The sequence below is a fragment of the Ranitomeya imitator genome, chromosome 5 (assembly GCF_032444005.1).
Source record: "Ranitomeya imitator isolate aRanImi1 chromosome 5, aRanImi1.pri, whole genome shotgun sequence".
NCBI lineage: Eukaryota > Metazoa > Chordata > Amphibia > Anura > Dendrobatidae > Ranitomeya > Ranitomeya imitator.
In genome coordinates this window covers 6,124,357-6,150,290 of record NC_091286.1, presented here as the reverse complement: position 1 = coordinate 6,150,290, position 25,934 = coordinate 6,124,357, and the positions used below count along the sequence as shown (strand labels likewise).

The following is a 25,934-nucleotide window of genomic DNA, read 5'->3' as shown; positions in this document are numbered from 1 at the left end:
TTGAGAAAATTTTGGATTCTTGTTTTTCGAGGCGGAGGCTTCAGTATCTTGTCCAGTGGAAGGGTTATGGCCAGGAGGATAATTCTTGGGTTATTGCCTCCGATGTCCATGCCGCCGATTTGGTTCATGCTTTTCACTTGGCTCGTCCTGATCGGCCTGGGGGCTCTGGTGAGGGTTCGGTGACCCCTCCTCAAGGGAGGGGGGGGTACTGTTGTGAGTTCTGCTTCTGGGCTCCCTCCGGTGGTTTTAAGTGGAATGGCTGCTCCTTGGATTTAGCAGTCAGCAGCTGCTTCCACTGATTGTCTATTCTGCTCGGCTATTTAGCCTGGCTCTTTCCTTCAGCCAGTGCCACTTGTCAATGGTTCCTGGTTGGATTCACATCTCTGCTTGGATTTCCCTGATATCCTGACCAGTTCAGCAAAGATAAGTCCTTGCTTTGCTCTTTTCTGTCCACATGCTGTGGACTTAATTGTTCTGTACATTCTATGTTTTTTTGTCCAGCTTGTCAGTATGGATTTATTCAGTTTAGCTGGAAGCTCTGGGAAGCAGATTTACCCTCCACACCTTTAGTCAGGTGTGGAGATTTTTGTAAACTCTGTGGTGGATTTTTCTAGTTTTTTAAATACTGACCGCACAGTATTCTGTCCTGTTCTGTCTATCTAGCTAGACTGGCCTCCTTTGCTACATCTTGGTTTCATTCTACATATGTCATTTCCCTCTCCACTCACAGTCATTATTTGTGGGGGGCTGTCTATCCTTTGGGGATTTTCTCTGAGGCAAGATAGCTTTCCTGTTTCTATCTTTAGGGGTAGTTAGTTCTCCGGCTGTGACGAGATGTCTAGGGAGTGACAGGAACATTCCACGGCTAATTCTAGTGTTGTGTTAAGCTTAGGGACTGCGGTCAGTACAGGTGCCACCTCCTTCAGAGCTCATCCCATGTTGCTCCTAAACCACCAGTTCATAACAGAGTGGTACTGTGCAGTGTATATATACAGGAGGAGCGATACTGTGCAGTGTATATATACAGGAGGAGTGGTACCGTGCAGTGTATATATACAGGAGGAGCGGTACTGTGCAGTGTATATATACAGGAGGAGTGGTACTGTGCAGTGTATATATACAGGAGGAGAGGTACTGTGCAGTGTATATATACAGGAGGAGAGGTACTGTGCAGTGTATATATACAGGAGGAGTGGTACTGTGCAGTGTATATGTCATGATATGGTATGAAATATCATAAGTTAGTTTTCTTGCTAGCCTGCGTGGGCTAAGCCCCCCTTCTTGGAGTGATGCTGCAACAGTTTGTAGCTTCAAATTCCTTCCCTTTCACTCAGCTAAGAGCTGCTTTGCCAATGTATGGGGGAAGAGAGGTTTTATTGCCGAAAGGAATTTACGACTAGGCTCAAATCTCCTCTAGCAGAGAACTGTTTAAAATTTTCCAGAAATTCATGAAAGATTCTTTGGTTTTTGTACGATATTATGCACAATTTTTACGTTAAGAACGCGAAAATATATATTCGTATTCCCACTCGGTGTATCTACCCATCCCTTGAAACTCGGGCTTCTAACTCCGTCTGGTAAAGAAGTAGGGTTTTCTCTGTAAATATGTATCCCAGATAGGACATATTTGATCTCATTAGAATGCTCACGTTAATCCGAGATGAATTATGGGTTTGTTAGAACTATGATATGTTTTGTAGCGGAGTTATCGAAATTAGATATAGATTAGAATAAAAATGAGTTAACTGAAGAGGTAGGAGGGACGAGGTGATCCAACCCCTTTCTGGGATGTTACAGGCTGAAGCTATAACTGTCTGCACACATCCCCAGCTTCATTCTTGTCCTATTTTCCTGGAAGAGCTAAGCACATCCCATGAGCTGGGACGTATGGAAAGCTGCACCAGCCTGGGGGCCTGCCATGCTTTGAACATGTGAGTGTTATCTTTTCTCCTTTTTTCCTTTTATGTTATAATTACCCGTGTACATATTTGCAATTGTCTCATTTGTAACATCTTTATAAAATATTTTTGATAAAGCACTGCCTAATTTTTATGGGATATAATATTCAATATTAGTTTGTTCTCCTGTTCTAAACCGTACCCTAAGTCTTCTGAAGGGAAATACGCTACTGTTACTGTTGTGTTGGGTTAGCTTCGGACCCGTTTAATCGAAGCTGGTGGCAGCGAGAGTGTGCTGACTGTTGAGTGATGCTGTAGCGGCTGCGGCGTTGATAATTATTGTTCCTGCCTGAGTGGGAGTAGTTATTGCGTCGCTGCAGCGTGCCCAATAGCCAGTACATAGCAAGCAGCCTTTCTGGCGACTAATTACCCAGGGTGCAGTACCTAATCTGACCTGAGAGTAAGGGGGGCGCCAGAGAGCTGCAAGTGTTAAGTGGAACTGTAAGCGGGATATACATAAATCCCTGCAGTTTGTGGTATATTGAAAGCAGTGGGATACCTAGAATAAGCCCCTGCTGTAAACTAAGAGGTCAATAGCCTTGTGTGTGTTTTCTCATCCCAGTGTTAGCAGTGGAGGGATAACTAAGATAAGCCCCCCTGCACATGTGATAGCCGTCTGTTGGCCTAAAGTCACCCCAACCCGTGACGTAGGGGTGACGGTCACGGTGTGAATCGTGACAAATTGGTGGCAGCGGTCAGGGGAATCCTGACAATTGGTGGCAAGGCGGTGGGATATCTTAGAGCATTAGTGATTTGGTTTGAGTAATCATCCCTCTCACTAAAAACTTGCAGAAAGTTCTCGCGAGGACTCTGCTCAAATAAGTTTGGAGAACGAACTCAGTGTTTTATTAGTCTTGAGACAATTGCGTACTGGTAATTATCCCCTCCCCTTCTCTTCGTTTTTCTATCCTATCTTTTATTTGGCAACCATGGCTGCGAAAGGGGAAGCCTGGTACAACCAGCAGAAGAAGGACATTCTTGCTGGGATATGCACGTGCCATGGCCTGAACCCCCAGGGCAAGACCAAGGCTCAAATGGTCGCTGAACTGGTGCAATTTGAAGCAGACCAAGCCAGGCCACAGAGCCCAGAGGCCGCAGAAGCCAGCACAAACGAACATGGTGCTGCAGCAGAGGTCCAACCACTGAATACGGGCCCTTCTGGCAACCAGGGGGATGCAGACCTCCTCCTGCAGCTGGCTCTGCAACAATGCTCCGCAGATGACCTAGAGAGACGTCTGCAGCTGATCCAGCATTACCAGGAGCGAGCCGAGAGAGAGGCCCGAGCCGAGCGGGAGGCTGAGAGAGCCGTGCGCCAAGCCCAGCGAGAACATGAACCGGAGATGCTCCGGCAGGGGGGGATGCCCTCCACCTCCCAGAGACGTGAGCCCAGCAGCACTCAGATACCTAAGTCCCGGCCCGATCACTTTCCTGTTATGGAGAAGGACGGGGACTTGGACACTTTTCTGCGGGCCTTTGAGAAAGCCTGCAGACAGTACCGGCTGCCTACAGATGAATGGGCACGATACCTGACACCAGGGCTGAGAGGCAAAGCTCTGGAGGTGTTTGCTGCCCTCCCTCAAGAACAAGATGGAGACTATGAGGCCATCAAGCAGGCTCTGATAGCCAAGTACCAGCTTACACCCGAGGTGTACCGTAGAAAGTTCCGGACCCTCCAACGTGGCTCACACGACAGTTACAGTGATGTGGTGCATGGACTGGGGACCCACTTTGACCAGTGGACCCAAGGACTGTCAGTGACCACCTTTGCACAGCTGCGAGACCTGATGATCAAAGACCAGTTCTTTCATCTTTGCCCAGCTGAGGTGCGACAGTTCGTGATGGACAGAGAACCCAAAGACGTGACGAAAGCAGCACAGATTGCCGATGCCTATGAGGCCAACCGTAGATCGGAAGTGCGGAAGCCAGTCACCACCAGCTGGAGAGCGGGTAAGCCTGCAACCAACGCCAGTACCCCTGCCAGCCAGCACTCCAGAGGTCCTGTCCCCGTGGCCAACAGCACCAGACCTACCACCGAACCTCGCAAGTGTTTCACCTGCCATCAGACTGGTCATATCAGTCCCTCCTGCCCAACCAAGCAGAAGAACACCCCAGCCAAGGCCTCAGGGCCTAATGCAGCAGTTCTTTTGGTGGGTGGTGTGGTTGGGAGGGTGTGTGACAACGTACAGCACGTCACTGTGGGAGGCCATGTTGCTACAAGCCTCAAGGACACCAGGGCTGAACGAACCCTCATCCGACCCGAACTGGCGGCCCCTGAAGAAATCATTCCGGGGAAAACCCTAACTGTCACTGGGATTGGGGGCATCAGCTGTCCCTTACCAATGGCCCGGGTTTATATTGATTGGGGTGCCGGGAGCGGGGTGAAGGAAGTGGGGCTGTCTGATAATTTGCCCACTGATGTTTTGTTGGGGACTGATTTGGGGAGGATGGTTGCGTACTACGTCCCTGACACCCCTCCCCAATATACTAATGAGGGTAACGTTAACCCTGATGATGATGATGATGATGATGATAGGAAATCGCATGTGTTACCTGACCATGCTTTATCTTGTAATGATGCATCTAATAACCATTTTTTCCCTAGGATTGATGGTGAAAATGTTGTACCTGTGCCAGCTGAACCTGATAATGATTTTTCTGTGAAGGTTAATGTGTCCATAGGTACAGGCGTGCCCAGCCACGTCGCTCTGCGGAGTGAGACGGCTGAGGAACTCCTAACAGGGGCAAGTGTCGGTGCTACAGGAAATGGGGAGATGCATGGGAACCGTGAGGAAGGTGATGCCATGAAAGTGACCAGTGCCACCGAGGAAGGTAACTGGCCCATAAGTAGCACTGCCCCTGGAGTGTTGGGGATGGATGGGAAGGTAGAGCCCATAGCAGCGCCGGCTGATGGGTCTTTAGAAATCCCCGGGGAGACAGCCTACGTAGCCGCTGTCACCCGCAGTCAGAGTGCCCGGAACGCAGATAACTGTCTGCCTTCCGGACCCTCCTCAGTCACCACTGTGACTGAACCAGAGGTGGACCCAGAGCAGGTCCAAGAGGGTTCCCGTGGGGAAGGGACCCTGACGTCGCTTTTGGCTTCCCCTAGCCAGGAGTTTCAGGCCGCTCTGCACACAGATGCGAACCTAGAGAGTTTGAGACAACTTGCCGGGATGCTCTTCTCCGAGACTGATAAGGAGAAGGTGTTCTGGGAACGAGGAAGGTTGTACCGGGAGACAGTACCCGGAGAATCACAAAAGGAGTGGTTGAGGGAAAGACAGCTGGTCGTCCCGCAGCAATTCCGGGGTGAGTTGTTGCGGATTGCCCATGAGATCCCGCTAGCTGGACACTTAGGGATCAGCAAAACTAAGGCCCGGCTGTCTCAACACTTCTATTGGCCTAAGATGGGGACAGATGTGTCAAACTACTGCCGCTCCTGTAACACTTGTCAAAGAGTGGGGAAGGCGGGGCCTGCTCTTAAGTCTCCCCTGATCCCTTTGCCAGTGATAGAGGAGCCTTTCCAGAGGATCGCGGTGGACATTGTGGGCCCGCTGGCCGTCCCCAGCAGCTCTGGAAAGCAATACATCCTTACTGTGGTAGACTATGCTACCCGGTACCCAGAGGCAGTAGCTCTGTCGTCAACTAGGGCAGATAAGGTGGCGGATGCCCTGTTGGCCATCTTTTCACGTGTAGGGTTTCCCAGGGAAATGCTTACTGATCAAGGGACCCAATTTATGTCTCGCCTAATGGAGGCTCTCTGTAAGAGAATGCAGGTGAAGCACCTGGTATCGAGTGCGTATCACCCACAGACCAATGGCTTGTGTGAACGCTTCAATGGTACCCTCAAACAGATGCTACGCATGCTGGTTGAGACTCAAGGGCGCGACTGGGAGCGGTACCTCCCACACCTACTGTTCGCTTACCGAGAGGTTCCGCAGGCCTCGACGGGGTTCTCCCCCTTCGAGCTCCTGTATGGCAGGCGAGTCCGGGGACCCCTTGGTTTGGTAAGAGAATCCTGGGAAGAGGAGCCGAACCCTTCTGAAGTGTCCATAGTGGGGTATGTCATGCACTTCCGTGACAAGATGCAGACCTTGACGCAGTTGGTGCATGACAACATGACGCAGGCTCAGGCTGATCAGAAGCACTGGTACGACCAGAACGCCCGGGAGCGGACCTACCACGTGGGTCAAAAGGTGTGGGTGCTGGTCCCCGTACCAATGGATAAGCTTCAGGCAGCCTGGGAGGGCCCGTACGTCGTCCACCAACAGCTCAACCCGGTCACTTACGTGGTCACGCTTGACCACGCTCGGGGTAGGCGAAAGGCCTTTCACGTCAACATGATGAAGGCTCATCACGAACGTGAACCTTTTGTCCTACCGGTCTGCAGCTTGCCCGAAGACGGGGAGGAAGACACCCTCCTGGACATGCTGGCCCAAGCCAAGGCCAATGGGTCCATCGAGGATGTGGAGGTAAGCGCCTCGTTAACTGAACCCCAGCGGTTGCAGTTGCAAACCACACTGGAACCCTTCCGGGTCGTGTTCTCCAACTGACCTGGGAGGACTCAGTTAGCAGTCCACGAGGTGGACACCGGGAATCACGCCCCACTACGGCGAACACCCTATCGAATCTCTGACCAGGTGCAGCAGATTATGCGCCAAGCGATCGATGAGATGTTACAGCTGGGGGTGATTCGACGGTCAAAGAGCGCGTGGGCATCACCTGTAGCTCTCGTGCCAAAGAAGGACCGGACCACCCGGTTCTGCGTGGACTACAGGGGGCTCAACGCGATCACAGCCTCGGATGCACACCCAATGCCGCGCATCGAGGAGCTGCTTGAGAAGTTAGCTGGCGCAGATTACCTAACAATAATGGATCTGAGTCGAGGATACTGGCAGATTCCTCTGAGCCCCGAGGCGCAGGAGAAGTCCACCTTTATCACACCCTTTGGACTGTACGAGTCCACGGTCATGCCCTTCGGCATGAAGAATGCCCCTGCCACTTTCCAGCGGATGGTCAACCTCCTGCTTCAGGGACTGGAGAAGTACGCCGTGGCGTACTTGAATGACATTGCCATCTTCAGTTCCTCCTGGGAGGAACACCTGCAGCATCTCGAGGAGGTGCTCAGGTGAATTCACCAAGCAGGACTGACTATCAAGCCGGGAAAGTGTCAGATGGGCATGAGGGAGGTTCACTACCTGGGGCACCGGGTGGCGGGAACACCCTGAAGCCAGAGCCTGACAAAGTGGGAGTGATCGTGAACTGGCCCACTCCCGTGACCAAGAAACAGGTGATGTCCTTCTTGGGCACTGCAGGGTACTATAGGCGCTTCGTACAGCACTATAATAGCCTGGCAAAACCTTTGACGGACCTCACCAGGAAGAAGCTACCCCACATCGTCAACTGGACAGATGGCTGTTAGGGGGCCTTCCAGGCGTTGAAAACCGCACTGTGCAACGCCCCTGTGTTGAAAGCAGTCGACCGTTCTTGGTGCAGACCAACGCCAGCGAGTTTGGCCTTGGTGCTGTACTCAGCCAGGTTGACTCGGAGGACCAAGAGCACCCCGTGTTATACCTGAGCCGGAAGCTTTTGCCGAGGGAAGTGGCCTACTCCACCATCGAGAAGGAGTGCCTGGCCATAGTCTGGGCCCTGCAGCGCTTGCAGCCCTACTTGTACGGTCGCCCCTTTACTGTGGTGACCGACCACAACCCTCTGCGCTGGCTAAACGCCATGTGTGGAACCAACGGCAGGTTGCTACGCTGGAGCCTGGCCCTTCAGCAGTTTGACTTCACCATTGAACACAAAACGGGCAAAGAGCATGGGAATGCAGATGGACTCTCCCGCCAGGGTGAACCTACTGAGGTGCCCATGGAGGCATATCGTGGGGTACTGCCTCCCTAGCGCACACCAAAAGGGGGAGGTGTCATGATATGGTATGAAATATCATAAGTTAGTTTTCTTGCTAGCCTGCGTGGGCTAAGCCCCCCTTCTTGGAGTGATGCTGCAACAGTTTGTAGCTTCAAATTCCTTCCCTTTCACTCAGCCAAGAGCTGCTTTGCCAATGTATGGGGGAAGAGAGGTTTTATTGCCGAAAGGAATTTACGACTAGGCTCAAATCTCCTCTAGCAGAGAACTGCAGAGAACTGTTTAAAATTTTCCAGAAATTCATGAAAGATTCTTTGGTTTTTGTACGATATTATGCACAATTTTTACGTTAAGAACGCGAAAATATATATTCGTATTCCCACTCGGTGTATCTACCCATCCCTTGAAACTCGGGCTTCTAACTCCGTCTGGTAAAGAAGTAGGGTTTTCTCTGTAAATATGTATCCCAGATAGGACATATTTGATCTCATTAGAATGCTCACGTTAATCCGAGATGAATGATGGGTTTGTTAGAACTATGATATGTTTTGTAGCGGAGTTTGTTGTGAGTTCTGTTTTTGGGCTCCCTCTGGTGGTTACTGATGGTACTGGGTGACTTGTGTTCTCTGCGGTCTCTGGTGTCCACCTGTTCCATCAGGTTATGGGAGTTTCCTATTTAACCTGGCTTTTTTGTCATTTCCTCGCCGGCTATCAATGTAATCAGTGTGTCTTTTTACCTCTGCTCCCTGCGTCTGTTATCTTCAGGACAAGCTAAGTTTTGATTTTCCTGTTCCACGTTTTGCTTAATTTTTGTCTTAGTCCAGCTTGCAGAGATGTGATTCCTTGCTGCTGGTTGCTCTAGTGGGCTGAAATTACTCCTCATGTTCCATGAGTTGGCACATGAGTTCAAGTAATTTCAGGATGGTTTTTTGAAGGGTTTTTCGCTGACCGCGCAGTTCACTTTTGTATCCTCTGCTATCTAGCTTTAGCGGGCCTCATTTTTGCTGATTCTATTTTCATAACTACGTATGTGCTTTCCTCTCATTTTACCGTTATTACATGTGGGGGGCTGCTATTTCTGTGGGGTGTTTCTCTGGAGGCAAGTGAAGTCTGTGTTTCTTCTTATAGGGGAAGTTAATCCTTCGGCTGGCGCGAGACGTCTAGGAATCATCGTAGGCACATTCCCCGGCTACTGCTAGTTGTGTGTTTAGGTTCAGGATCACGGTCAGCTCAGGTTCCATCACCCTAGAGCTTGTTTTGTTTTTGTGCTTGTCCTTTTGTGATCCCCTGCCATTGGGATCATGACAGGAGTTATCGAAATTAGATATAGATAAGAATAAAAATGAGTTAACTGAAGAGGTAGGAGGGACGAGGTGATCCAACCCCTTTCTGGGATGTTACAGGCTGAAGCTATAACTGTCTGCACACATCCCCAGCTTCTTTCTTGTCCTATTTTCCTGGAAGAGCTGAGCACATCCCATGAGCTGGGACGTATGGAAAGCTGCACCAGCCTGGGGGCCTGCCATGCTTTGAACATGTGAGTGTTATCTTTTCTCCTTTTTTCCTTTTATGTTATAATTACCCGTGTACATATTTGCAATTGTCTCATTTGTAACATCTTTATAAAATAGTTTTGATAAAGCACTGCCTAATTTTTATGGGATATAATATTTAATATTAGTTTGTTCTCCTGTTCTAAACCGTACCCTAAGTCTTCTGAAGGGAAATACGCTACTGTTACTGTTGTGTTGGGTTAGCTTCGGACCCGTTTAATCGAAGCTGGTGGCAGCGAGAGTGTGCTGACTGTTGAGTGATGCTGTAGCGGCTGCGGCGTTGATAATTATTGTTCCTGCCTGAGTGGGAGTAGTTATTGCGTCGCTGCAGCGTGCCCAATAGCCAGTACATAGCAGGCAGCCTTTCTGGCGACTAATCACCCAGGGTGCAGTACCTAATCTGACCTGAGAGTAAGGGGGGCGCCAGAGAACTGCAAGTGTTAAGTGGAATAAATCCCTGCAGTTTGTGGTATATTGAAAGCAGTGGGATACCTAGAATAAGCCCCTGCTGTAAACTAAGAGGTCAATAGCCTTGTGTGTGTTTTCTCATCACAGTGTTAGCAGTGGAGGGATAACTAAGATAAGCCCCCCTGCACATGTGATAGCCGTCTGTTGGCCTAAAGTCACCCTGAATCGTGACACTGTGCAGTGTATATATACAGGAGGAGTGGTACTGTGCAGTGTATATATACAGGAGGAGTGGTACTGTGCAGTGTATATATACAGGAGGGTTCTGTACTGTGCAGTGTATATATACAGGAGGAGTGGTACTGTGCAGTGTATATATACAGGAGGAGTGGTACTGTGCAGTGTATATATACAGGAGGGTACTGTAATGTGCAGTGTTTATATACAGGAGGAGTGGTACTGTGCAGTGTATATATACAGGAGGGTTCTGTGCAGTGTATATATACAGGAGGAGTGGTACTGTGCAGTGCATATATACAGGAAGAGCGGTACTGTGCAGTGCATATATACAGGAGGAGCTGTACTGTGCAGTGCATATATACAGGAGGAGTGGTACTGTGCAGTGCATATATACAGGAGGAGTGGTACTGTGCAGTGCATATATACAGGAGGAGTGGTACTGTGCAGTGCATATATACAGGAGGAGTGGTACTGTGCAGTGTATATATACAGGAGGAGTGGTACTGTGCAGTGTATATATACAGGAGGAGTGGTACTGTGCAGTGTATATATACAGGAGGAGTGGTACTGTGCAGTGTATATATACAGGAGGAGTGGTACTGTGCAGTGTATATATACAGGAGGAGTGGTACTGTGCAGTGTATATATACAGGAGGAGTGGTACTGTGCAGTGTATATATACAGGAGGAGTGGTACTGTGCAGTGTATATATACAGGAGTAGTGGTACTGTGCAGTGTATATATACAGGAGGAGTGGTACTGTGCAGTGTATATATACAGGAGGAGTGGTGCTGTGCAGTGTATATATACAGGAGGAGTGGTACTGTGCAGTGTATATATACAGGAGGGTTCTGTGCTGTGCAGTGTATATATACAGGAGGGTTCTGTGCTGTGCAGTGTATATATACAGGAGGGTTCTGTGCTGTGCAGTGTATATATACAGGAGGGTACTGTGCTGTGCAGTGTATATATACAGGAGGGTACTGTGCTGTGCAGTGTATATATATACAGGAGGGTACTGTGCTGTGCAGTGTATATATACAGGAGGGTACTGTGCTGTGCAGTGTATATATACAGGAGGGTACTGTGCTGTGCAGTGTATATATACAGGAGGGTACTGTGCTGTGCAGTGTATATATACAGGAGGGTACTGTGCTGTGCATATATACAGGAGGGTACTGTGCTGTGCAGTGTATATATACAGGAGGGTACTGTGCTGTGCAGTGTATATATACAGGAGGGTACTGCATACCTCCCAACCGTCCCTCATTGTGCGGGACTGCCCCGGATTTGATGCTTGCCCCGTCTGTCCTGCCCGGGACGCAGAGAGTCCAGCAGACAGAACAGTTGAAGCTGCTGTAACACGCCCCCTTTTGTTAGGCCACGCCCCTTCCCCGTAGGTGTGTTCCTGAGTCTTCCAGTCTGCCTCACAGTTCAGAGAGAGGGGACACCTGAGGTGACATAACACAGCCGGACACAGCCTGGGGGCCGGGGGCAATGTAAGCAGCAGACCATGAGAGGAATGGAGGCTGCTAACGGGACAGATGCAGATCAGTGAGTAGTGGATGTCACAGAGATGACTCCTCCGTCCAGTGCATTGTGGAGGAGGAGCAGCTGCAGCCTCCTGGGAGAGAGTGACAACACTAATCAATGTGGCTGCTTTATTTCCCCAGGCATAAAAGTGCTAAAGGTACCGTCACACTTAGCGACGCTGCAGCGATACCGACAACGATCCGGATCGCTGCAGCGTCGCTGTTTGGTCGCTGGAGAGCTGTCACACAGACCGCTCTCCAGCGACCAACGATCCCGAGGTCCCCGGTAACCAGGGTAAACATCGGGTAACTAAGCGCAGGGCCGCGCTTAGTAACCCAATGTGGCTGTGCTCTGCTTTCACTTTACGGCCAGCAGTCAGTGCAGGAACCAGACGGCAAGGGACAGACAGCTGAATGTAAGTATGTACTGTTTGTTTTTTTACGCTGGTAACCAGGGTAAACATCGGGTTACTAAGCGCTGCCCTGCGCTTAGTAACCCGATGTTTACCCTGGTTACCAGTGAACACATCGCTGAATCGGTGTCACACACGCCGATTCAGCGATGTCTACGGGGAGTCCAGCGACGAAATAAAGTTCTGGACTTTCTTCCCCGACCAGCGATCTCCCAGCAGGGGCCTGATCGCTGCTGCCTGTCACACTGGACGATATCGCTAGCGAGGACGCTGCACCGTCACGGATCGCTAGCGATATCGTCTAGTGTGACAGTACCTTTAGCCCCTATGACAGTCAGTCACTGTATCATCATATGCTAATTACAAGCTGCAGCTCCGCTCGGTGCACACACGCGGCTGAGGCTCCGCTCAGTACACTTCGTACACAGACACACACACGCGGCTCTGCTCGGTGCACCTCGTACTGTGAAAGGTGTACGGAGCAGAGTCGTGTGTACGAGGTGTACGGAGCACAGCCGCGTGTGTACGGAGCGGAGCAGCACGTGAAAGGTGAGCGGAGTCATGTGTACGGAGCACAGCCGCGTGTGTGCGAGGTGTACGGAGCGGAGTCGTGTGTACGAGGTGTACGGAGCACAGCCGCGTGTGTATGAGGTGTACGGAGCGGAGCAGCATGTGAAAGATGTACGGAGCGGAGTCGTGTGTAAGAGGTGTACGGAGCCATGTGTACGAGGTGTACGGAGCACAGCCGCGTGTGTACGAGGTGTACGGAGCGGAGCAGCATGTGAAAGATGTACGGAGCGGAGTCGTGTGTAAGAGGTGTATGGAGCCATGTGTACGAGGTGTACGGAGCGGAGCAGCATGTGAAAGATGTACGGAGCGGAGTCGTGTGTAAGAGGTGTACGGAGCCATGTGTACGAGGTGTACGGAGCACAGCCGCGTGTGTATGAGGTGTACGGAGCGGAGCAGCATGTGAAAGATGTACGGAGCGGAGTCGTGTGTAAGAGGTGTACGGAGCCATGTGTACGAGGTGTACGGAGCACAGCCGCGTGTGTACGAGGTGTACGGAGCGGAGCAGCGTGTGAAAGGTGTATGGAGCGGAGTCGTGTGTGTAAGAGGTGTGCGGATCAGAGCAGAGTGTGAAAGGTGTACGGAGCGGAGCCACGTGTGTACGAAGTGTACGGAGCGGAGCCACGTGTGTACGAAGTGTGCGGAGCAGAGCCATGCATGTACAAGGTATACGGAGCGGAGCAGCGTCTGCAATGTGTATAGAGCGGAGCCGTGTGTGTATGAGATGTATGGAGAGGAGCCGTATGTGAACGCAGCGGAGCCGTGTGTGTGGAAGGTATACGGAGCGGAGCAGCATGTGCAATGTGTATGGAGCGGAGCGGTGTGTGTATGAGGTGTACGGAGTAGTGCCATGTGTATGAGGTGTATGGAGCGGAGCCGTGTATGAGGTGTATGGAGCGGAGTTGAATGTTTACGAGGTGTATGGAGCAGAGCTGAATGTGTACGAGGTGTACGGAGCGGAGCCGTGTGTGTATGAGATGTATGGAGTGGAGCCGTGTGTACGGAGCGGAGCCGTGTGTGCAAAGTGTAGGAGTAGCTATGCGTGGCCATTATACGATACGAAGTATCATGTGCGGCCAATATACACTATGGAACATCATGTGCGGTCATTATACACTATGGAACATCATGTGCGGCCATTATACAGTATGGAGCATCATGTGCGGCCATTATACAGTATGGAGCATCATGTGCGGTCATTATACACTATGGAACATCATGTGCGGCTATTATACAGTATGGAGCATCATGTGCGGCCATTATACAGTATGGAGCATCATGTGCGGCCATTATACAGTATGGAGCATCATGTGCGGTCATTGTACAGTATTGAGCATCATGTGAGGTCATTATACAATATGGAGCATCATGTGGGGTCATTATACAGTATGGAGCATCATGTGCAGCCAATATACAGTATGGAGCATCATGTGCAGTCATTATACAGTATGGAGCATCATGTGTGGTCATTATACAGTATGGAGCATCATGTGCGGTCATTATACAGTATTGAGCATCATGTGTGGCCATTATACAGTATGAAGCATCATGTGTGGTCATTATACAGTATGGAGCATCATGTGCGGCCATTATACAGTATGGAGCATCATGTGCGGCCATTATACAGTATGGAGCATACAGTATGGGTACTGTAATGTGCAGTGTATATATACAGGAGGGTACTGTGCTGTGCAGTGTATATATACAGGAGGGTACTGTGCTGTGCAGTGTATATATACAGGAGGGTACTGTAATGTGCAGTGTATATATACAGGAGGGTACTGTGCTGTGCAGTGTATATATACAGGAGGGTACTGTGCTGTGCAGTGTATATATACAGGAGGGTACTGTGCTGTGCAGTGTATATATACAGGAGGGTACTGTGCTGTGCAGTGTATATATACAGGAGGGTACTGTGCTGTGCAGTGTATATATACAGGAGGGTACTGTAATGTGCAGTGTATATATACAGGAGGGTACTGTGCTGTGCAGTGTATATATACACAGGAGGGTTCTGTGCTGTGCAGTGTATATATACAGGAGGGTACTGTAATGTGCAGTGTATATATACAGGAGGGTACTGTGCTGTGCAGTGTATATATACAGGAGGGTTCTGTGCTGTGCAGTGTATATATACAGGAGGGTTCTGTACTGTGCAGTGTATATATACAGGAGGGTTCTGTGCTGTGCAGTGTATATATACAGGAGGGTACTGTGCTGTGCAGTGTATATATACAGGAGGGTACTGTGCTGTGCAGTGTATATATACAGGAGGGTACTGTGCTGTGCAGTGTATATATACAGGAGGGTACTGTGCTGTGCAGTGTATATATACAGGAGGGTACTGTGCTGTGCAGTGTATATATACAGGAGGGTACTGTGCTGTGCAGTGTATATATACAGGAGGGTACTGTAATGTGCAGTGTATATATACAGGAGGGTACTGTGCTGTGCAGTGTATATATACAGGAGGGTACTGTGCTGTGCAGTGTATATATACAGGAGTGGTACTGTGCAGTGTATATATACAGGAGGGTACTGTGCTGTGCAGTGTATATATACAGGAGGGTACTGTACTGTGCAGTGTATATATACAGGAGGGTACTGTGCTGTGCAGTGTATATATACAGGAGGGTACTGTACTGTGCAGTGTATATATACAGGAGGGTACTGTGCTGTGCAGTGTATATATACAGGAGGGTACTGTGCTGTGCAGTGTATATATATACAGGAGGGTACTGTACTGTGCAGTGTATATATACAGGAGGGTACTGTACTGTGCAGTGTATATATACAGGAGGGTACTGTGCTGTGCAGTGTATATATACAGGAGGGTACTGTACTGTGCAGTGTATATATACAGGAGGGTACTGTGCAGTGTATATATACAGGAGGGTACTGTAATGTGCAGTGTATATATACAGGAGGGTACTGTGCTGTGCAGTGTATATATACAGGAGGGTACTGTACTGTGCAGTGTATATATACAGGAGGGTACTGTACTGTGCAGTGTATATATACAGGAGGGTACTGTACTGTGCAGTGTATATATATACAGGAGGGTACTGTACTGTGCAGTGTATATATACAGGAGGGTACTGTACTGTGCAGTGTATATATACAGGAGGGTACTGTGCTGTGCAGTGTATATATACAGGAGGGTACTGTGCTGTGCAGTGTATATATACAGGAGGGTACTGTAATGTGCAGTGTATATATACAGGAGGGTTCTGTGCTGTGCAGTGTATATATACAGGAGGGTACTGTACTGTGCAGTGTATATATACAGGAGGGTACTGTGCTGTGCAGTGTATATATACAGGAGGGTACTGTGCAGTGTATATATACAGGAGGGTACTGTGCTGTGCAGTGTATATATACAGGAGGGTACTGTGCTGTGCAGTGTATATATACAGGAGGGTACTGTAATGTGCAGTGTATGTATACAGGAGGGTTCTGTGCTGTGCAGTGTATATATACAGGAGGGTACTGTACTGTGCAGTGTATATATACAGGAGGGTACTGTGCAGTGTATATATACAGGAGGGTACTGTGCTGTGCAGTGTATATATACAGGCGGGTACTGTGTAGTGTATATATACAGGAGGGTACTGTGCTGTGCAGTGTATATATACAGGAGGGTACTGTGCTGTGCAGTGTATATATACAGGAGGGTACTGTGCTGTGCAGTGTATATATACAGGAGGGTACTGTGCTGTGCAGTGTATATATACAGGAGGGTACTGTGCTGTGCAGTGTATATATACAGGAGGGTACTGTACTGTGCAGTGTATATATACAGGAGGGTACTGTAATGTGCAGTGTATATATACAGGAGGGTACTGTGCTGTGCAGTGTATATATACAGGAGGGTACTGTGCTGTGCAGTGTATATATACAGGAGTGGTACTGTGCAGTGTATATATACAGGAGGGTACTGTGCTGTGCAGTGTATATATACAGGAGGGTACTGTACTGTGCAGTGTATATATACAGGAGGGTACTGTACTGTGCAGTGTATATATACAGGAGGGTACTGTGCTGTGCAGTGTATATATATACAGGAGGGTACTGTACTGTGCAGTGTATATATACAGGAGGGTACTGTACTGTGCAGTGTATATATACAGGAGGGTACTGTGCTGTGCAGTGTATATATACAGGAGGGTTCTGTGCTGTGCAGTGTATATATACAGGAGGGTACTGTACTGTGCAGTGTATATATACAGGAGGGTACTGTGCTGTGCAGTGTATATATACAGGAGGGTACTATGCTGTGCAGTGTAAATATACAGGAGGGTACTGTGTAGTGTATATATACAGGAGGGTACTGTGCTGTGCAGTGTATATATACAGGAGGGTACTGTGCTGTGCAGTGTATATATACAGGAGGGTACTGTGCTGTGCAGTGTATATATACAGGAGGGTACTGTGCTGTGCAGTGTATATATACAGGAGGGTACTGTGCAGTGTATATATACAGGAGGGTACTGTGCAGTGTATATATACAGGAGGGTACTGTGCTGTGCAGTGTATATATACAGGAGGGTACTGTGCAGTGTATATATACAGGAGGGTACTGTGCTGTGCAGTGTATGTATACAGGAGGGTACTGTGCTGTGCAGTGTATATATACAGGAGGGTACTGTGCTGTGCAGTGTATATATATATATACTTAGTGCTGTGTCGCATTATCTGTAGCTTTAAGAAGAAGCTCCTCCCTTTCTTCTAGCTCCGCCCACCGCCTGGGAGTGGCGGCAGACACATAGTAGCAGTGATCGGCTGCAGCGATTCCGCGCTATAGTCACACACGGAGACTTCCGGACGGTCGGCGCGTTACACCGGGGGCTCCGGCACAGCGGACCGCGCTCTGTGAGTAGCATTAACCCTTCCCTGTCCTCCCCCCTCTCCGGGTGATATTTGGGTGGTGCAGATTACCCACAATCCCCCGGGAGGCTCCGAGCAGAGAAGTTGGAGGTGGTCGGTAGTGACGGCGGCCCCTCAGCTGTTGCTCCCTGTTATCAGCCGCCGCTTCTCTCTGACGCTTTCGGGCCCTTTAAGGTTCCAGTTTGTTTTCTGACACTTTGTATCTAATGGAGCAGAATCTCCTACTGTGTGACGTCAGCACCGGGGCGGGGCCGACAACCTCCCACCGTGCACAGGCAGGGTGTCAGCAGTGATGGACAAGGGGGCGGGGCCGACAACCTCTCACACCTATACACAGGGAGGTTGTCAGCAGTGATGGACAAGGGGGCGGGGCTGACAACCTCCCACCGTGCACAGGCAGGTTGTCAGCAGTGATGGACAAGGGGGCGGGGCCGACAACCTCCCACCGTGCACAGGCAGGTTGTCAGCAGTGATGGACAAGGGGGCGGGGCCGACAACCTCTCACCGTGCACAGGCAGGTTGTCAGCAGTGATGGACAAGGGGGCGGGGCCGACAACCTCTCACCGTGCACAGGCAGGTTGTCAGCAGTGATGGACAAGGGGGCGGGGCCGACAACCTCCCACCGTGCACAGGCAGGGTGTCAGCAGTGATGGACAAGGGGGCGGGGCCGACAACCTCTCACACCTATACACAGGGAGGTTGTCAGCAGTGATGTACAAGGGGGCGGGGCTGACAACCTCTCACCGTGCACAGGCAGGTTGTCAGCAGTGATGGACGAGGGGGCGGGGCCGACAACCTCCCACCGTGCACAGGCAGGGTGTCAGCAGTGATGGACAAGGGGGCGGGGCCGACAACCTCTCACACCTTTACACAGGGAGGGTGTCAGCAGTGATGGACAAGGGGGCGGGGCCGACAACCTCTCACACCTATACACAGGGAGGTTGTCAGCAGTGATGGACAAGGGGGCGGGGCCGACAACCTCTCACACCTATACACAGGGAGGGTGTCAGCAGTGATGGACAAGGGGGCGGGGCTGACAACCTCCCACCGTGCACAGGCAGGTTGTCAGCAGTGATGGACAAGGGGGCGGGGCCGACAACCTCTCACACCTATACACAGGGAGGTTGTCAGCAGTGATGGACAAGGGGGCGGGGCTGACAACCTCCCACCGTGCACAGGCAGGTTGTCAGCAGTGATGGACAAGGGGGCGGGGCCGACAACCTCCCACCGTGCACAGGCAGGTTGTCAGCAGTGATGGACATGGGGGCGGGGGCTGACAACCTCTCACACCTATACACAGGGAGGTTGTCAGCAGTGATGGGCAAGGGGGCGGGGCCGACAACCTCTCACCGTGCACAGGCAGGTTGTCAGCAGTGATGGACAAGGGGGCGGGGCCGACAACCTCACCGTGGACCTGCAGGTTGTCAGCAGTGATGGACAAGGGGGCGGGGCCTTCAACCTCTCACCGTGGACCGGCAGGTTGTCAGCAGTGATGGCTCTGCGGTCTCCCCAGGATTCCTCCTGTCTTGTGCTCTCCTCTCCCGGCAGCCGCTGCTCTCCCTCATTGTCTGTGGGGTAACTGGGAGACATTTTGGGGGTGAATCAGGCACAGTTCCGTTACACAGGCAGGGCTGTGAGAGACAAGGTGAGATTTGGCTGCGCCCCCGTCCCGTGTCCACTGATGGCGGCCGCCCCCCGTCCCGTGTCCCCTGATGGCGGCCGCCCCCCGTCCCGTGTCACCTGATGGCGGCCGCCCCCCGTCCCGTGTCCCCTGATGGCGGCCGCCCCCCGTCCCGTGTCACCTGATGGCGGCCGCCCCCCGTCCCGTGTCCCCTGATGGCGGCCGCCCCCCGTCCCGTGTCCCCTGATGGCGGCCGCCCCCCGTCCCGTGTCCACTGATGGCAGCCGCCCCCCGTCCCGTGTCCACTGATGGCAGCCGCCCCCCGTCCCGTGTCCCCTGATGGCCGGCGCCCCCCGTCCCGTGTCCCCTGATGGCAGCCGCCCCCCGTCCCGTGTCCCCTGATGGCCGGCGCCCCCCGTCCTGCTCCATATCCATACAGTATAATGGGCCCCATATAGTGCTCCATTTACTATATAATTGTCTAAGGGTCACTTCCGTCTGTCTGTCACGGATATTCATTGTTCGCGGCCTCTGTCAAGGAAATCCAAGTCGCTGATTGGTCGTGGCTGTTTTGCCGCGACCAATCAGCGTTGGGCACAGTCCGGAAGAAAATGGCCGCTCCATACTCCCCTCCGGTCACCGCTCACAGGGTTAATGCCGGCGGTAACGGACCGCGTTATGCCGCGGGTAACGCACTCCGTTACCGCCACTATTAACCCTGTGAGACCAAGTTTTTACTATTGATGCTGCCTGTGCGGCATCAATAGTAAAAAGATCTAATGTTAAAAATAATAATAATTAAAAAAAAAAATCATATACTCACCTTCCGCCGCCTTTCCCGCTCCTCGCGACGCTCCGGTGACCGCTCCATGCAAGCGGCAGGTTCCGGTGCTAAGGATGCTATGCGACAAGGACCTGCCATGATGTCACTGTCATGTGACCGCGACGTCATCACGGGTCCTGCGCTACCAACCCTGGGACCGGAAGCTGCCGAGTGCACCGCACACAGGCGACATGACTGCAAGGGCTCTCGGAAGGTGAGTATATGTTTATTTTTTATTGTTTAACCTGTGACATACGTGACTAGCCAATATACTACGTGGCTCTGTGCTGTATACTACGTGACTGGGTAATATACTACGTGGCTGGGTAATATACTACGTGGCTGGGCAATATACTACGTGGCTCTGTGCTGTATACTACGTGGCTGGGCAATATACTACGTGGCTCTGTGCTGTATACTACGTGACTGGGTAATATACTACGTGGCTCTGTGCTGTATACTACGTGACTGGGTAATATACTACGTGGCTGGGTAATATACTACGTGGCTGGGTAATATACTACGTGGCTGGGCAATATACTACGTGGCTGGGCAATATACTACGTGGCTCTGTGCTGTATACTACGTGACTGGGTAATATACTACGTGGCTGGGTAATATACTACGTGGCTGGGCAATATACTACGTGACTGGGCAATATACTACGTGGCTGGGTAATATACTACGTGGCTGGGCAATATACTACGTGACTGGGCAATATACTACGTGGCTGGGCAATATACTACGTGGCTGGGCAATATACTACGTGGCTGGGCAATATACTACGTGGCTGGGCAATATACTACGTGGCTGGGCAATATACTACGTGACTGGGCAATATACTACGTGGCTGGGCAATATACTACGTGGCTGGGCAATATACTACGTGGCTGGGCAATATACTACGTGACTGGGCAATATACTACGTGGCTGGGTAATATACTACGTGGCTGGGCAATATACTACGTGGCTGGGCAATATACTACGTGGCTGGGCAATATACTACGTGGCTGGGCAATATACTACGTGGCTGGGCAATATACTACGTGGCTGGGCAATATACTACGTGGCTCTGTGCTGTATACTATGTGGCTGGGCAATATACTACGTGACTGGGCAATATACTACGTGGACATGCATATTCTAGAATACCCGATGCGTTAGAATCAGGCCACCATCTAGTACAGTATAATGGGCCGACAGGAATATATTTGATTGTCTATGATCACGCACACTGAGCTCTGCTACATCCATTAGAGCTGAGCACAGGCACACGCTGCGGGCTTTCCTATCCCCTTCCTCCCAACTGTTGCTCCCTGCTGACAATACAGCTGTAACCTGAAACTCCAGTGTGGGTCTCAAATGCAGGAGTGTGCAGGAAACCAGTCTTTTATCTGAAACCATGTGCTCTTTTGTTCATGTACAAACTTAATAGTAAGGCAAAACTTGACCCCAATTAGTGACAGAGATATGAAAGTTATATATTGGGTATGTGCGTCGGCCGGGCCATCACCCAGAGCGTTTTCCAATCTCCTGTACCCTTAGTATCCGAGAAACGAATTACTGATTACTCACGGTGCATAGCCAGGTCCTGTTTGGTCTTAATAGAGTGCTAGTCACAAATAAGATCAATGGTAATTCCGTCTCTATACGAGGCTGCATCCTGGGGCTATGGTGGATCTGAATGTTCCATAAGTCTGCGTCTCTCTGAGAAAGTAGGCGTGTACTCCATAGCTCCGCCCACTCAGTGATGTCACGACCAAGGGGTATAAGACCGTGAGATCTCATTTTTCAGTAGCCTTTGACCAGGAAGCTAGCTGAGAGATGCTTTATAATGCATTTTGATGTCGCCCCTCCCCCATGATCTGAAATGATATGAGAGAACTGTAAGTGGGTTTTTTTCAACTTTAATCCCTTTTTATTTGTAATTGTACATAGGATACTTTGTATTCCTTTATAAAATCCTTTTACCCTTTTGTAAACACTGCCTACCTTGTGGAGTAAAATATATAAAATTACTACCTTCGTCTCTCCTTGCTCTATAACGTACTGTCGCGTCCTCTGAAGTGAATTATGCTACTGATTTGGGTTGGCTCCAGACCCGTTATTAATTACGGAATCGGAGCTGGTGGCAGCGGATTTGTCCTGTTTGTTTGGGGAACCTGGTATCGACGGACGACGTTGATAATTATTGTTTCCACCTGAGTAGGAGTAGTTTTATCGACCTCGCTGCAGTGTGCCCATTAGCCAGTGCAAAGTAAGGCAGCCTTTCTGGCGACTAATTATCCTAGGTGCAGTACCCTGTCTGACCTGAGGGTAAGGGGGGCGCCAGAGAGCTGCAAGTTCCAAACCGGAACTGTGAAGTGGGATATATTTAAATCCCCTTCAGAAAATAACTGGGCAACCAAACAGCCCCGTTTCATGGCATATTAGTGTGAACGGTTGGGATAAAAATATCCTCCGTCTGATGCGTGACAGGCCCTATATAGTGCTCCATACAGTATAATGGGCCCATATAGTGCTCCATACAGTATAATGGGCCCCATATAGTGATCCATACAGTATTATTGGCACTCCATACAGTATAATGGGCCCCATATAGTGCTCCATACAGTATTATTGGCACTCCATAGTGCTCCATACAGTATAATGGGCCCCATATAGTGCTCCATACAGTATTATTGGCACTCCATAGTGCTCCATACAGTATAATGGGCCCCATATAGTGCTCCATACAGTATTATTGGCACTCCATAGTGCTCCATACAGTATAATGGGCCCCATATAATGCTCCATACAGTATAATGGGCCCATGTAATGCTCCATACAGTATAATGGGCCCATATAATGCTCCATACAGTATTATTGGCACTCCATACAGTATAATGGGCCCATATAATGCTCCATACAGTATTATTGGCACTCCATACAGTATAATGGGCCCCATATTTTGCTCCGATAGAGGATTATACTCACTCAGCTGCGGTTGAGGTCGGCGCAGGAACCGGTATTGCTGCAATGTCCAGGCAAGTTCATAAACCGCTCCAGATGACAAAACAAAAACACAGCCTTTTCCGCCACAAAAAGAAAACATAAAGTAAAAAGTCCATAAAACACACACAGAGGCTCTGCCCCGTCAGAACAGTGTCCGGTTCTTTAGGCCTTAGCACAGACCAACACACAGGAGATCCACACATCTCCAGCTCCAGACCCCGAATGAGACACTCGGCCTCCATTTTATCTGCCAAACCACGCCCCTGGGGTTAGGATATGTGATCAGTCATTCCCACCCATCTATTATGACTGCTCGTAAAACCCGGCCCTGGAATGGCCCACATAACTCTCTCGGCACTATATGTGCTGGAGCATGCTTTCGAGTTCACATCACCGCAGCTAACAGCCGCAATGACACATATCTCCCCTCAAGGACTTGTCGGGTGGCCATCTTGCATATCCTCACCCCTCTGCCCAATTCTGGGGGCCTTGGCACATTCTGCCAACAAACTGGATCCTCGACAGAGCATCAGCATTGCCATGAAGTTTCCCTGGCCTATGCTCCACATGGAAGTTAAAATCCTGAAGTGCTAGGAACCACCTGGTCACTTGGGCATTGTTCCCTTTCTTCTCCCTCATCCACTTCAGTGGGGCATCGACTGACACTAGTCTGAATCTCTCATAAGAGGTAGTACCTTAAGGTACCGTCACACTGAACAACGATAACGATAGCGATCCGTGACGTTGCAGCGTCCTGGCTAGCGATCTCGTTGTGTTTGACACGCAGCAGCGATCTGGATCCTTCTGTGACATCGCTGGTCGGAGCTAGAAGGCCAGAACTTTATTTCGTCCCTGGATCTCCCGCAGACATCGCTGAATCGGCGTGTGTGACGCCGATTCAGCGATGTCTTCACTGGTAACCAGGGTAAACATCGGGTTACTAAGCGCAGGGCCGTGCTTAGTAACCTGATGTTTACCCTGGTTACCATTGTAAAAGTAAAAAAAAAACACTACATACTTACATTCCTGTCACGTCCCTCAGCGTCCGCTTCGCTGCATCCCCCAGTGTCAGCGCCGGCCAGCCGTAAAGCAGAGCACAGCGGTGACGGCCGGCGCTCAGTCAGTGCGGGAAGCTGAAGGCGAGGGACATGACCAGACACCGGAATGTAAGTTTGTAGTGTTTTTTTTTTTTTTTTACTTTTAAAATGGTAACCAGGGTAAACATCGGGTTACTGAGCGTGGCCCTGCGCTTAGTAACCCAATGTTTACCCTGGTTACCCGGGGACTTCGGCATCGTTGGTCGCTGGAGAGCTGTCTGTGTGACAGCTCTCCAGCGACCAAACAGCGACGCTGCAGCGATCGACATCGTTGTCTATATCGCTGCAGCATCGCTAAATGTGACGGTACCTTTAGACATGATGAGAGCATTATACTGCCTCTGTACGAATCCCTAGTTAGACCGCACATGGAGTACTGTGTCCAGTTTTGGGCACCGGTGCTCAGGAAGGATATAATGGAACTAGAGAGAGTACAAAGGAGGGCAACAAAATTAATAAAGGGGATGGGAGATCTACAATACCCAGATAGATTAGTGAAATTAGGATTATTTAGTCTAGAAAAAAGACGACTGAGGGGCGATCTAATAACCATGTATAAGTATATAAGGGGACAATACAAATATCTCGCTGAGGATCTGTTTATACCAAGGAAGGTGACGGGCACAAGGGGGCATTCTTTGCGTCTGGAGGAGAGAAGGTTTTTCCACCAACATAGAAGAGGATTCTTTACTGTTAGGGCAGTGAGAATCTGGAATTGCTTGCCTGAGGAGGTGGTGATGGCGAACTCAGTCGAGGGGTTCAAGAGAGGCCTGGATGTCTTCCTGGAGCAGAACAATATTGTATCATACAATTATTAGGTTCTGTAGAAGGACGTAGATCTGGGGATTTATTATGATGGAATATAGGCTGAACTGGATGGACAAATGTCTTTTTTTGGCCTTACTAACTATGTTACTATGACTGTCCAACGCCCACTTGATGGCTAAACATTCCTTCTCCACTATGGAATAATTTTTCTCTCAGGATGACAACTTCCTGCTAAGATACGTTATGGGGTGCTCTTCCCCGTTCACCTCTTAAGATAAGACATCTCCCAGCCCAACATCCGATGCGTCCGTCTGGACTACAAACTCCTTAGAGAAATCGGGTGCTATCAGCATCGGCAGTTTGCACAGGGTCAGCTTCAGTTCCTGGAAGGCCGTCTCAGGTTTTGGAGCTTCTGTCTATAGTCAGTGCAAAACCACCATTCTCCATCTGGTTTCGGCACGAAGACTATTGAACTCTTGAATTCCTTGATGACTCCCAGGCTCAGCATCCCCTTCACCTCCTATGAGATCACCTCTTGGCATGCTTTGAGAATCCGATAAGGCATCAAATTGACCCAGACATGAGGCTCCGTTTGGGTCTCATGCTCGATGACCTTCGTATAGCCTGGCAGCTCCGAGAAGAGGTCACTGTTCCGCTGTAGCAACTCCCGGCACTGTTGCTTTTGGGCATGTGGCAGCGTCTCCACCACCTTAAGTTCCTCTATGTCCACTTCAGATTTGGCCACCAAACATGGAGCTTCCACGGACTCACTATCTCGCCATGGCTTAATCAGGTTGACGTGGTGTACCTGGTAGGGCTTCCTTCTCCCTGGTTGGTGGACATTTATAGTTGACATCTCCAACCTTTTCAACTATTTCGCAGGGGCCCTGCCACTTGTCCAGGAATTTGCTATCCACCGTAGGTAACAGCAACAGTACTCTATCCATAGGGTCAAAGTGTCTCACCCTCGCCGACCTATTGTATACCCTCGACTGCGCCTTTTGTGCTTTGAGGAGGTGTTCTCTCACGAGGAGCATCACTTTGGCAATACTCTCTTGCATCTGGGCCACATGCTCCATCACACTCCAGTAGGGGGTAGACTCTGCCTCCCATGTCTCTTCTGCTACGTCGGTGAGCCCACGAGAGTATTAGCCATTCCACAGTTCAAAAGGGGAGAATCCATTAGAGGCCTGCAGGACTTCTCTGATGGTGAA

At 50.2% G+C, this 25,934-nt stretch overlaps 1 protein-coding gene across 1 annotated transcript in view; it reads left to right on the top strand.

Moving 5' to 3' along the window:
- Positions 1–17,270: 17,270 nt before the first annotated feature.
- The window catches only part of CAPN11 (calpain 11), a 71,815-nt gene continuing 63,151 nt past the window's right edge, over positions 17,271–25,934 (top strand). The window contains exon 1 of the mRNA XM_069768260.1: positions 17,271–17,402. The gene's annotated coding sequence lies outside the window, so the exon portion shown is untranslated. The remainder of the gene's footprint in view (positions 17,403–25,934) is intronic.